Source organism: Danio rerio, chromosome 2, assembly GCF_049306965.1.
Source record: "Danio rerio strain Tuebingen ecotype United States chromosome 2, GRCz12tu, whole genome shotgun sequence".
Classification (NCBI taxonomy): domain Eukaryota; kingdom Metazoa; phylum Chordata; class Actinopteri; order Cypriniformes; family Danionidae; genus Danio; species Danio rerio.
Window position 1 is genome coordinate 42,648,779 of NC_133177.1, and position 13,820 is coordinate 42,662,598.

General features: G+C 35.7%; 2 protein-coding genes across 3 annotated transcripts in view; both read right to left on the reverse strand.

The window, feature by feature from the left end:
* The window catches only part of LOC141378646 (uncharacterized), a 471,123-nt gene that overhangs the window by 366,513 nt on the left and 90,790 nt on the right, over positions 1-13,820 (reverse strand). The window lies entirely within an intron of this gene.
* Positions 1-13,820, reverse strand: part of spsb4a (splA/ryanodine receptor domain and SOCS box containing 4a) — a 143,329-nt gene that overhangs the window by 37,249 nt on the left and 92,260 nt on the right. The gene's annotated exons all lie outside the window — the stretch shown is intronic.

Here is a 13,820-nt window from a genome sequence, read left to right on the forward strand (position 1 = left end):
TATTATTCGTAAACATTTGTTTAATTTGATATTGGTTAGGTAACACTACTTTTGATTCATTTAACCAAAATTTTCCAAATGGCATTTTTATGACAGATTTTATGATGTTCCAACTGCTTATTAACGCAAATTTCAAATTGGCCAATCACATGGCAGCAACTCAATGCATTTAGGCATGTAGACATGATCAAGACAGTCTGCTGCAGTTCAAACAGAGCATCAGAATGGGAAAGAAAGGTGACTTAAGAGATCTTGAACACGGTGCCAGACAGGCTGATCAGAGTATTTCGAAAACTGCTCATCTACTGGGATTTTCATGCACAACCATCAAATACTCAAAATAATCTTAAATAAACAACCAAGGTATGCAGAAGAGTATCTCTGAATGCACAATACATCGAAAATTGAGGCGGATGGGCTACAGGAGCAGAAGACCACACCAGGTGCTACTCCTGTTAGCTAAGAACAGGAAACTGAGGTTACAATAGACACAGGCTCACCAAAATTTGACAATAGAAGATTGGAAAAACGTTGCCTGGTCTGAAGAGTCTCTATTTCTGCTAAGACATTCGGATGATAGGGTCAAAATTTGGCATCAACAACATGGAAGCATGGATCCATCCTGCCTTGTATCAATGGTTGGTGTAATGATGTGGGGGATATTTTTTGGCACACTTTGAGCCCATTAGTACCAATTGAGCATTGTGTCAATGCTGAATATTTCCAGTACCTTGTTGAATCTATACCACAAAGTATTAAGGCAGTTGTGAAAGCAAAAGTGGGTCCAACCCGGCTCTAGTAAGGTGCATCTAACAAAAATGTCTGGTTTCCTGCATTGCAGAAATTATAGAGCCCTATATCATTCACTTTATGCAAATAGTCAAGGGTTACATAAGCTCAATACGGAAACCAATAGGATTAGGCAAACACAAAGATAACACTTTACAACATCTTACACAACAGATTACAACCAAAGCGATAAGGCGTAATCACAAAACCCAAAGAGCAAAGTGACGACTCCAATTACTTCCCATAACTTTTTTTTGACAGTGGAGACTAAAAGTGAATGATAAAAACAAAAAAGAAACGACACAAAAAAGTGTTTTGCATTTCTTTCTTGCTTGTTGGAGTCTTGCACAAAACCCTTCCAACTCATTTCAAATACCAATTCAAATTTGACTTGCATGTAGAAGCTTTTTGCATGCATTCACCAGCCAGGACTGTATAAAGAATTAAAATAGAGGAACTGAACTGGAACATGACGCAGAACTAAAAGATCTATGTCCTCATGACTTCCACATGACATGACAACGTGGACATGATTCATCAATTCCATTAATTTGTCTTGCGCATCTCTTATCTTTGCTCCTCTCTCCATGCATGCTCTCATATCTCTCACCTTTACCCCTGTTGAAGAGGCTTCTTCACATCATCAAGTCTCTCCACCCCTCTCGTATTAATACTCTTTAAGGTGACTGATGGCCATGTCATCTCAGCATCGAGCCCCGAGCAGCAGCTTTAATTGATATGAAATTTGCACATCGTTTTTATCTGAGGAGGTGAGTTCCTTTAATGTGCTACTCAGGATGAGGCATTTCATTTAGCAGATCAAAGCCGGAGCGCCAGAGAACCGTTAGAGGCCCGACTTTCAAAGTGAAATTCTCTCTTGTCGTCACGCGGCATGTCAAACATCATCTTGTTACGGCTGGGTAAACAGACCTGAGTGGAATGATGAGAGGAACATCGAAACGCTGTCACTTTACAGTCACCGCCTGTCTCGAGCACATGAACGCAGACACACACTGAGTCAGCCACCCTCATTTGCATATGCTGATAGTTGCTAATTTATGTGTACCAATGTAATGCTCCTGCTGGCAGGGATGTTGTGCTGTACGGGGACAGTAGAGAGAGACGTAATGTCCGGGAAAAGTCTCTGTGGACGGACTGGATTTGTTTTAGGGCTCTCTTACAGACACTCTGCCCATTAAAGCAGGTGATCTCCTGACCCCTTTTCCACCCGCATGTCTCTGACCTTGAAGAACAGAACCGGGGACCTAGTTACCACATGTAACAGAGCCAGACAGAGTTGCAGAAATAGACCAGCTCTCTTGCACACAGTTTTCTCTTTTGTGCTGTCAGAAGAACACACAAAAAGATGTTACTTGGGTGGCACCAACTCGAAAGCTACTCTAATACATTATGTATCATTCATGTACCAATATGCACATTAAAAGGACTGATAAGGTACAAAGGACAACCCTAGATTCTTAAATAAATCACTATTTAGGATTTTTGTTATACATATTTCAGGTACCAATATGTAGCCCCACACATTTTTTTTGCAGATTTTAGCCCATCATTGAGTCTATTTATTAGCTTGTGTAAATGTGTGTAAATTTATATTTATTCAGTTTTCAAATTCATTTCAGTAATATTATTGACTAATATTAAAGTGTTGATTTGATTTATGTACAATCCAAGTTAAAAAATAATATTTTCTGTCTTTAAGTAGATAAATTATATGAGAAACTTGCTTTGTTTACCAAATAAGTAAATCTAGTGCACTGTAACCATTAAACTAAAGTAAAAAGCTATTATTTTTTATTTAATATATTAAGCTCTTAGTTACGATACTACCAAAATAATTAATTTAAAGTTCCAATACACAATTCTCCGCAAAAAAATTGACAGCAGATTCTGTCTGGCCCTTTCAATATGCACCCCATGCATCTCATAAAACTGTGGAAAGTTTGGGGTATTGTTGGGGGTACTGCATTGTTTTTAAACAACGAAAACATTTTACAGGTAACTTTTATTCTAAATCTTGGACCTTATTCTCGAAACAAAAAAAGGACTAATAAAAAGGTGTGAGGCACCAAAAGCAGATCATATTGAAATTGATTTAAATACTATTTTAGCTATTGTTGTTATCCATAAAATTTCAAATGTACTTTTTTTGGTCACACTTTATATTGTGACCTTATTTAATATGTACTTACATAGGAATTAATAGTTTGTTACAATTTACTTATTGTGTGAATACATGTATTTACTGTGTACTTATGCTTGATCAAATATGTGTGTAATTACATCTCTAATTAAATTTTGTAATTACATTCGTAAATACACTGTTGAGCATCCCTTACCTTAACCCACCCTTAAACCTACCCATGCCACCAAACCTGTCCATAACCCAACCTCTATCCCAACTCAAAAGCACCACAAGTGTTCTCAAATACATTATAAACACAGTAAGTAGATTGTATTTATTTTTTCTGATGTAAGTACATAGTGGTTAAGGACACTTAATATAAAGTGGGACTTTTTATTTTATGCTGACGTGTGTTTAATATACAAAATATTTAATTAATATAATTCATTGTGACTACTATAGTAAGAGCATGCATGTGTAACCATCACCTCAAGTTAAAGTGTTAGCAAAATTTCATTTAAGGTGAAAACGCCCTGCGATAAATTAGAGCGAGTAATGTGGTTTTCCAGGTTTGGTGTGAACATAGCATTGCATTCTCAGAAAGAAAGATACAGAAAGAGAAGTATCACCAGTAGTATTTTCAGAAAGTATACTTATGTTTTGTTTGGGTATAAGCCTGTACTGTATGTAACTTTATGGAATCATTCTGAAACCTTTAGGGCCAAAAAAGTGTACTTTTGAAAAATACTTTTGGACCTTTTGTTTCTGATACTATACTAACAGATTTGTACTTTTCCCCCTGAAGGCATGAAACTGACTTCCATTGATTTTACAATCTAATAATATTTGTCTTGAATATTTTATCTGTATAACTCACACAAACCAATGTTTTAGACCACGATATATTTTTTCAAACTCTGCTTCAAGAAAATCATAAAAAGATTAAAAAATAAATCAATAAACGAATGCCAATCAAAGGGAAGCATTTTATTACACATAATAAGAATAGATGTATTTTAGGCTATGAAATCATATATAAACTTTGATCAGTGAACAGTGTTTACAGTTTTCAGTAACTTTATATGCAAGAATCAATAAAAATCTCTCTTGTGTGTCACATCAGCAAATTTGAGCTTCTGCAAGAAGCGGCAAGTGTGATTGAGCTTCTGTTTATGTTGCTGATCAAACTCACATTACTTTTTGTGATCTCTCTAAAATACTAAAAATAAAAAAGCTCCAAAGGTTTAAAAAAAAAACCCACACATTTAAAACCAATTTCTCAGATGGCTAAGATGATCTTCAGCTGGTAAAGCAGGTCCAGATCCCTCTAAATCCAGCATTGTTAAGCTCTGAAGTGTAATAATAATATCACATTGGTAGGTGAACATAGATAATGAATCCATCATTAGAATACAGCCTCAAACTTAGCATCTGAACCTTTGCCATCCACTACTGTGCCATCGGTTCTGCTCAAGAGCACTTTTCAGTTGGCAGCATTAATCATGCTGTGGGCCAACTAAACACCAGGTTCAGTTCAGGGATGACTAGGAGGGTTTCTGTACAAACAAATTGCAATCACTATAGACTGTACACACTGCGTGCAAACATATTAGCATGTACACGATGTACAAAGACATTTGGAGGAATGAATGATGGTTGTACAGTGAAGATGCCATAGATTTTAGATCATATAGCACAAGAAGACTGAGGAGGCAGAGAGAGAAATCGATAGATCAGAGAGCAAAGAGAAAAGTAGTGTGAGAGAGAGGAGAGACCAGCGCACAATATTAAAGTGATCTGGTGAAACAAAATTGGACTTTAAAACACTCCTTTTTCCGAGTTAAAGATGGTATCTGCAGTTTTTCCAATGTAAAAAATGACATCTAATGCATTTGTAATGGATATTACATATTACATATTACTATTATTATTATTCATGTGTATATCTTCTGATACATAAAGCTGCTTGAAAGCTAACAGAGCTAACAAATTCTTTATAATGAAATCCTTCATGATCCTCCCCTTATTTATTGTTTTGCTTTTATTGTTGTCTATTTTAAATATATATATATATATATATATATATATATATATATATATATATATATATATATATATATATATTTATATATATATATATATATATAAACTCACAATTAAATGCACTGGCAGATCTTTCCCTTGCTTTAACAATTATTATTCAATTATTAATTTCTTAGTGTATAAACATTTTTTTTTTAGAAACTAAAAACATTAAAATAAATGTTGAAGGCATTTTACTTGTAAAAAAATATACATGCATATATGCATACATACAGTATATATAGAGAGAGTTAAATGAACCATAAATAAACCATGTCTAAATGATAAAATAATAATAATATAAATAATATCCTGTGCATTGCTGCTTCTAAGTATGCTCCTTGTTTCGAGATATATTAACTAGACAATGAGTATAGAATAAGTCATTATAAACTCATTAACAAGTCGTTTTTAATTTTTAAGATTTAAAATTGGGTGTTTAAAAATGCCATTTCTTATAGTTAATGAGGGAAAGACTAAATAAATAAATAAAATGAAGTAAAGCTCAAGTGCATCATTGATTCATGGACACTTAACATATGCAACATGTTACAGCTCAGTTCACCTTGAGTTTCTATGCACTGATGTTAACCAAAGTCAGCATTCAAAACAGCCATGGAATAGCAAACAGCTATTGTGTAGGCACAAGACTGTAAGCATAAGGATTTTTTGCTTTAAGAATAGTGATGCTAATGATCAGGCACATCTGCTGTGTCAGAAATGTAGACTTGAGGTAAATCAGCTCATGCTAGAGGACAGCCATTCTCTTCAAAGAGAATTGAAGTGTAGAATAGATGCATTCCGATACATCAAAAGCACTTTCACCTTCAAAAAGGTCAACATCTCACCAAGTAAATGACTAGACTATAATCACTTACTTTTTCATTACCATTCAGTTTTTTTTTTAAATATTGTTATTATATTAGTTTTCTCTAGTTTTACCATCAACGACTGGTTCATTGACTGAAAATTCTTATGCCTTTTGTTATGCCTTATACTTTTCTATATGTTTCTTTACTTGTATTTTCTATACTTCCACAAAGTTACAATTACACACATGCCATGTGCACACACACATGCAAATGCAGACAGATCTGTTGTTTTGTTCACTTTTTTTAATTTGATTTTCACTTGTAATTTGTATGTCTATTTGCATATTTTAAAAATGTCATTTAGGTTTATGCAACAAAAATATTTTCAGGCATAAAATATTTTGAACATTTCATGACATATTAAAAAAAATATTCTTTAAAGTTCCATGAACCGGAAGCTATGATCTTTATTTATTCTTTTTTTTTTTTTGTGACAGTTCCTAGAAAAACAGAATATTAAATGAGCAAACAGTGGGTGTGGCTTGTTTTTTCTACCGTGGGCTGAATTGATTTAGTAAAATAGGCATTTCATTCAGAAAGATTGGGTTCAAATGCCTATTTGGGTTCAAATGCATATATGTATATAAATGTTATTATTTATTATATGAATATTTATATTTTTTACAATAAAAACAAGTTTAGATATGTCCATCTGTTGGGTTTTGGAGAAATATTCGGCACTATTTGGGGCATACGAATAGGACATGTTTTTAGATGTAACTCAGTTTTTCGGACCACACTTCGCTATTTTTGGTCATTTATTTGTTAACTGGAAATAAAAACTGAATTAAGAAAGTTTTGAAACAAATTTAAATATGTAGGCTAATGGATGTTTCAGTGGAGTGAGTTTCCACCATTTCCTTAAATTACTAAAGGAGTAAAGAGTAAAAGTAAAGTAAAGAGCAAGTAAATAGACAGAATGGAGGAGGCTCTTTCTTTGTTCTCGTGCTGCAGATGGTCTGTTAAACTGTTTTCCCACTAATGTCCCATTTGTCCTTTTAGTTTTTCCACTTACAAAGTCTGCCATGTAAATAGCGAATGCACCATGGCGTCTGACTTTTAATTGGAATGAGAGATGAGAATCTGATAGGTTTAATGCACATTATGTTCAAAACACACTCAGAACTCAATAAGGGAATAAGCACAACCCTGTTAGACCATGTACTAGGGCACTGAGCATATTTTTCCTTCCTTAAAACAGCAAAAGTGAATTCGGACATGCTCTTAATGCATTTGCGCCATGCGCTTTAGACTTTGCACCTAGATCATTAAAATAGAGTCCATCATGTTGTACATTTTAATAAGAACATAAATATTTTTTGATTTATTTTCTCAAATGTATCTATTTCTGAATTACGAGGTGACATTATGCAAGCCATATTTTGATTGTATTGTTATTTTAAACTTTAAAATATACATATTTGCTCTCTATGAACATAAAATACTTCCGAACATTTGATTTGATTATGCGGACACCATTTTTTCTTGAGTTTTCTAAAGAATTTGGTTACAATATCAAGTCACCACTCGATATCGAAGGTAAAATCAGGATCTAGAAATGGATCATGTTCCTGAAAGCTCCCACAATCAGTGAGCGCAATGTAAGTCGAGGCCTGTATTTTAAGCTCTGCGGATAATAATAACGCTTGACTTAATCCGAACGTCTACAAGTCTGCGGTCACCCTCATTCTCTCATTTGTGTGGTCAGGCTTACGCTTGGATGAGTGTAAGGATGAGAAACGGCCAAATCTGATGAGCTGGAGTCCGTCAGGAAGCAGCAGGCGGGCTTATTAACCGAGCCCACAGCCTCCACAGCTCAATCAGCGAACATACTGTCTCTCTTTATTTTGTCTTCCCTCACGCTCTTCCCTCCCTTTGTCTCTGTCAGTGACTGAATGATGTCTGTTTCCAGGGAAACTCCTTCAGGCAATTAGGTGTGCAAATATCACAGAGCGGTGCAGAAAGGACAGAACGTGCTGAAAAAGGGGATGGGGAGGGAACAAAAAGCTAGAATCAAAGAGTCAAACCTGAAGCTGCTGTATCAACGAGTGGCGATGCTTTCGGAGTTGCCTGGATACTGTGGCTACTCTAAGGTTACTAGCAAGGTTAAAGGTCCCATGACATTAAAATAAAGTTTTTTAGATGCTAGTATCAATATTTTTTTTTTAAAGATATCTATAAGCTAGTGTGCTTCAAAACAGTGCCAAAATTAGAATTTAGAAGATATGAATCTTATATAAACATGTAAAGCTTGTAGTTTCTCTTCTGCCCAAATGAATCAATGGTTTTATTTACATCACCTCACACTACAGTTCTTCATCACATCGTAACCAATCAAATGCTCTCAAGTATCTGACATGCCCCGCCCCTTTGTTTATTGCACTTTAGCTAAACCACTCACTTGTTTTTTTGTTTTTTTTAAGGGGAGGGGCTACACTTTGTCCCACCATCTCTCCATGTTTCAGTTGAGATTGTCAAATATCGAATAAAAATGCATATCTCAAAGCACTTTACAGGATCTTAAAACGATAACAAAAACTAAGACAAACTATTAATCAACAATTTTCATTAACTGAAATAAAATTTTAAAATGTGAAAAAATAAAATCACAAATGAAAAATAAAACTAACAACAGCCCCTGAAAAGCTAGCTGAAATAAAATAAAATATTGTGCTCACTTGCTCAACAGAAATGCTTGTGATTAGTCATGAAGATCATTCGTTCACCAAACTCACTGATGTTTCACTGAGTCTAACCACAGACACAGAGACACTGGATAATTTTAAAACCATGAAGATCAGCTGGTCTGTTTATGAGCTGATATATGAGCGATCCGCTGATGAAGCGACTTATTTTTGCGGCATGTGGTTAGACTCAGTAAACAGAGGTGAGTTTGGTGAACTGATCACCTTTACGGCTAATCAAATGTTTCTGTTGAGCATGTGAAAACAATGGCAAATCAGCGCTGTTTAGGAAAGTGCTCAGCAGCACTTCAGTATTGATTGGTACCGAATTCCAGTATCGTGACAACACTGGTGTGGTCATCTGAAGACTACAACTGAGTCATGATGTCAGAGTTCGCACCGTTTCTCCTTTCTGATTGGTCAACATGATTAGGTTCACATCAAATACCGAAGACACAAATGAGGCAAATTCCATGCGTTCTATTCAAATGCATCATGTATTCTGTGTTGTTCATACAGAAGGACGGTAATCAGAATCTGTTCTCACGTTTGCATTGACTTGTATGCAGATGTGTAAAGTGTAATTATCGCCACCTTTTGGCTCGCCATGCCCTAACATCCATACCAATATGTTTTGTGTATTCAATTTTTACCCAAAGTTATCATACCGTCAGAATCACCTAGTGCGGACATGGCCTTTGTTGGTTAAGCTGTGTTTGATCAGGGTTAGAGCTGAAGTCTGCAGGAAGGCAGATCTCTAGGAGCATAGTTGAGGACCCCTGACATACATGATGCTTAATATAAAGCTATATAAAACAGTTTGTCTTAATTCTTCATGATATTTCATTTAAGTCGCATATGGCTTTAGGTTCGGTTTCTGTTTTCACTGTAATTTTATTTTATTACTAAGAGTTTTGCTCAAGACTTTATGCAAGACGTGAATTAATTCAATTTTGCTCTGGTCAACACAGAACTGTTCTGTTCTTTCTGTTAAACTAGAATTGCTAAACCAGAAATGAAACATTAAAACTAAATAGAATTGTGTTCACAAAATTAAACCCAAACTAAAACTAACAATATCATTAATGATAGAAACTGAAATTGATAACAAATTTCATAGCACCAAAATTCAAACTAATTCAAGAATGCAAAACAATAACAACTTTGGTTAGTGGTCATGACACAAACATGAAAACTATGAGGCCACAAAAAATGTGATTAAGAAGGTCATTGTGGCCATTTGTTGACATAATGAACTATTAGTGTCACATTTAGGATTAGATCTAGAAGTGTGCATGAATAATGCCTAATGTGTTGCAACAATGTCAAAGAGAGAAACCAAACCCAAGACAAACAGCTTCTGTCTACTCAGTTTTTTTTTTCATAAAATAAGCCTTCAAAGAGATTACCCAAGATGCTTAGTAAGCCATCAGTGGGCGTTTTTGTGCGTACGCATTGGCGGATAAGTCACACAAACTGCACGGTCAGCAATAATGAAAGCAAGTCTCATTTCGACATATTACGACCCTGAGGTATTGAACCAACCTTGGGTGCCCTATCGTGCTGGGATGGCTGAATAATGATGTGCTTTAATAACTCACTTTCATACCCGTCATACCAGAATATTTCCAGCGCAGAAAAAAAGATATCAAGTACCCAAGACGGGGCAGCTTGCCAACTTTTGGCAAAAAAATAAAAAATAAAAAATCAACAGTTTCCTGATAACTTCTCTTGCATTACGTAGGCATTCTGTGCATGTGCTTAACCTCCCCTTGACTTCACTTGTGTTTGTGTTTGTGTGTGTGTGTGTGTGTGTGTGTGTGTGTGTGTGTGTGTGTGTGTGTGATTGTTCTACAGTAAGGATGAATGTAACAGCTGTGGGTGAGACTGCGGCCTTATGGCGTTAGCTGAAACTTGATCCAGCAAAGTAATCCTCTAATGACCAGCTCTCAATTAACACAGAGCCAAGCTGTTTGTCCTGAAAAGAGTAAAGACCACTTCTCTGTCCTCTCTTTACCTCTTTATCCATCTGTTTGTTCCCTCCACACTTAAACCAGGTGCTCTCCATCCTCTCCCAGCACCAGATGGAATGGTAGATAAACGTTTACAGTATTGTCTAAAAAGGACATCATCATCTTCTCTTGGACCAAACAAACTAACAACTAACAGTCATTTACCATCTAAAACATCAACTAACTAACTAACTGAAATGTCAGTTTGTTCATTTACAATCTTAGAACTAACTGTTTAAACTAAGTGTACAGATACTGACAATTTAAGAGTTTTGGAACTAAATAACCTACAAACTAACTAACTAAAACTGACATTCATCAACAATCCTAGAACTAAACTTACAGATACTGACAATTATTTAGAATTGAAGACCTTTGGAACTAACTAACTAACTGAAATTGACATTAATTATCTTAGAACTAACATAGTTAGCCTTAGAGCAAACTGTTTAAACCATAGGTCTCAAACTCAATTCCCAAAAGGCCACAGCTCTGCAGTTTTGCTCCAACACTAATCAAACACAGCTGATCCAACTAATCAACTAATCAAGACTACTAGAGACTAGGGCTGCGTCTGAAACCGCTTCCTACTCAGTAGGTACTGCATTTGAATTTCTACGTACTACTCGGCCGTTAGAAAAGTATGTTCTATACAGTAAGAATGTGAGCAGTATGAATGGAATTCGGATGCACTACATCCGTCATTTTGTATAGTCACGTGACCTACCTGCATCAGTTGCGTCACTTCACTACCATTCATGAATTTGCTCGCGGGGCATCATGGGATGCGCACTCCAGAATCTCACCGGAAAAAGTAAGTCATCCAAGTACTTCTTACATACTGATTTTCGAATTCTATGAATTCGGACGTACTACTCTGCTCGCATACTGATTTTAACATACTTTTTAACATACATATAGTATGGAAGTATGCGGTTTTAGACGCAGCGTAATTGTAATTTAGAGGTGGTTGGAGCTAAAATCTGCAGAGCTGTGGCCCTCCAGGAATTGAGTTTGAGACCACTGGTTTAAACTAAACTTACACATACTGACAATTACTTACATTTTAAGAGCTTTGGAACTAAATAATGAACTAATTAATCAACCAACCCAAATAACAAACCAACCATCTAACAAACGCCAATTCTGATACTGACAGTTGCATTCTAAGACCCTTGGCAATACATTTCTATCATCTAACATGCTACTAGCATATAACTAACATATAATGATATTTGTCGGTGATGGAGTTTGAGGTTGGTGTCATGGACAAAAGGGTCTCCATGCCTGCCGCCCCAAGCAAGATATCACCCTGGGCAATCAACCATATTGCCCATGCCTAAATCCACCACTACTGACATTCATATTTACTGTACATCCTTAAGAGTCTTGGTATTAATTAGCTAACAAACAGATGCTTTTTTTGAGTTTTAGAGTCTTTTTAATTACTTTTTTAAGATTTTACTTTTACTATTTAAATAATCAACTAATTTCTGAACAGTCATTCGCATTTAGGACACTTGGCAATAAATAAACAATTAGATATTTGCTGACATTCATTCACATTTAGAGAAGTGGAATGCACTAATATTTAGTAATACTGTACATACATAATATTTACAATTTAATGATCAAACTAATACACATCCATTTCCATGGTAATTATCATTCCAAGAGCTTCGGAACTAACCAAATTTAGGACAGCTGACAAAAATAACCAACTTTATTTTAAGTGAATGACAAATCAATAAAAAAGCAATCTTCATTATCATTTTTTATTAAACATACCTGTATAGGATTCAATTGTAACAGTACAATCATGATAAAAAAAAAAAATAGCTTAAATGATAAATGTCATTCTGTTAGCTCTGATGGCGCTTCTTGAAGTACACTTGAGTTCAATATAAATTCCATAGTACAGAATGAGATATTGCTTAATATAACAACCGTTAAGTACAGTGGTGGAATCAAAGTGCACTGGTCGTCATCTGATTTCACTGAAGCACTAAAGCGTCATGTTCTATAATGGAACAGATAGCATATCTGACAGCTACAGATCACTATAATCTGTCTAGAGAGGCATTAAGCCCATAACGAAATAAACCTAAAGCTATGATGATATGTTAGATGGCAGTCAAAAAGTCAGAAACTACATACCATTGGATTGGAAATAAAAAAAAAATACATATGTAGGATACAACAAAAAATATCTGGGGCACTTATGTCATTTTTGGAGCCTTTTTTATTTGGTGTCTTGTGTTCTGTTTACTGTAGCTTATAATATTGGATGCATATTGCATTGGATCCATCATTGGTTCCGTTCATACATGACACAGCAGGTGTCTCCAGCTCGCCTGCTGACTGACAGATGCTGATGGGCCAATTAAAACGGCATGACAGCACTGCTTTAACTCCCTTATCCAAATGCTAATTTACCACAAGCCTCTGGATTAACATACAAAATCTGAGCCAGCTGCTGTCATCTGCCGATTAGAGACAGAAGAGGAGAACACAGTCTCTTTGGGTTGTGTGCATTATCCATTCTAAACAATATGCAAGATTAGAGTCATAGTATGCAAAATATCCACTCTTTCCAATGAATTACGGAGATAATCTCCATGAAAATTTAAACAAGAGTTAAAGCATTGGGTATAATGAGGTGATGTTATTCTCCTTACAGTTAAACCATTGAATAATAAAAGGAAAGTTGATACAGTTCTACACTCATCAGCCACTTTATCAGGTACACCTTACTCGTACCGGGTTGGACCCCCTTTTTGCCTTGAGTGGCATAGATTCAACAAGGTACTGAAAATATTCCTTAGAGGTTTTGGTCTATGTTGACATAAAAGCATCACACAGTTACTGCAGATTTGTCGGCTGCACATCCATGATTCGAATCTCCCGTTCTACCACATACCAAAGGTGCTCTATTGGATTGAGATCTTGTGAATGTGAAGGCCATTTGAGTACAGTGAACTCATTGTCATGTTCAAGAAACCAGTCTAATATGATTTGCGCTTTATGACATGGCACGATGCCCAATTGGTAATTGGTCGATGCTCAATTGGTATTAATGGGCCCAAAGTGTGCTAAGAAAATATCCCTTACACCATTACACCACCACCACCAGCCTGAACCATTGATACAACGTAGGGTGGATGTTGTTGATGCTAATTCTGACCCTACCATCCGAATGTCGCCATCTGAATGTCGACTCATTAGACCAGGCGACGTT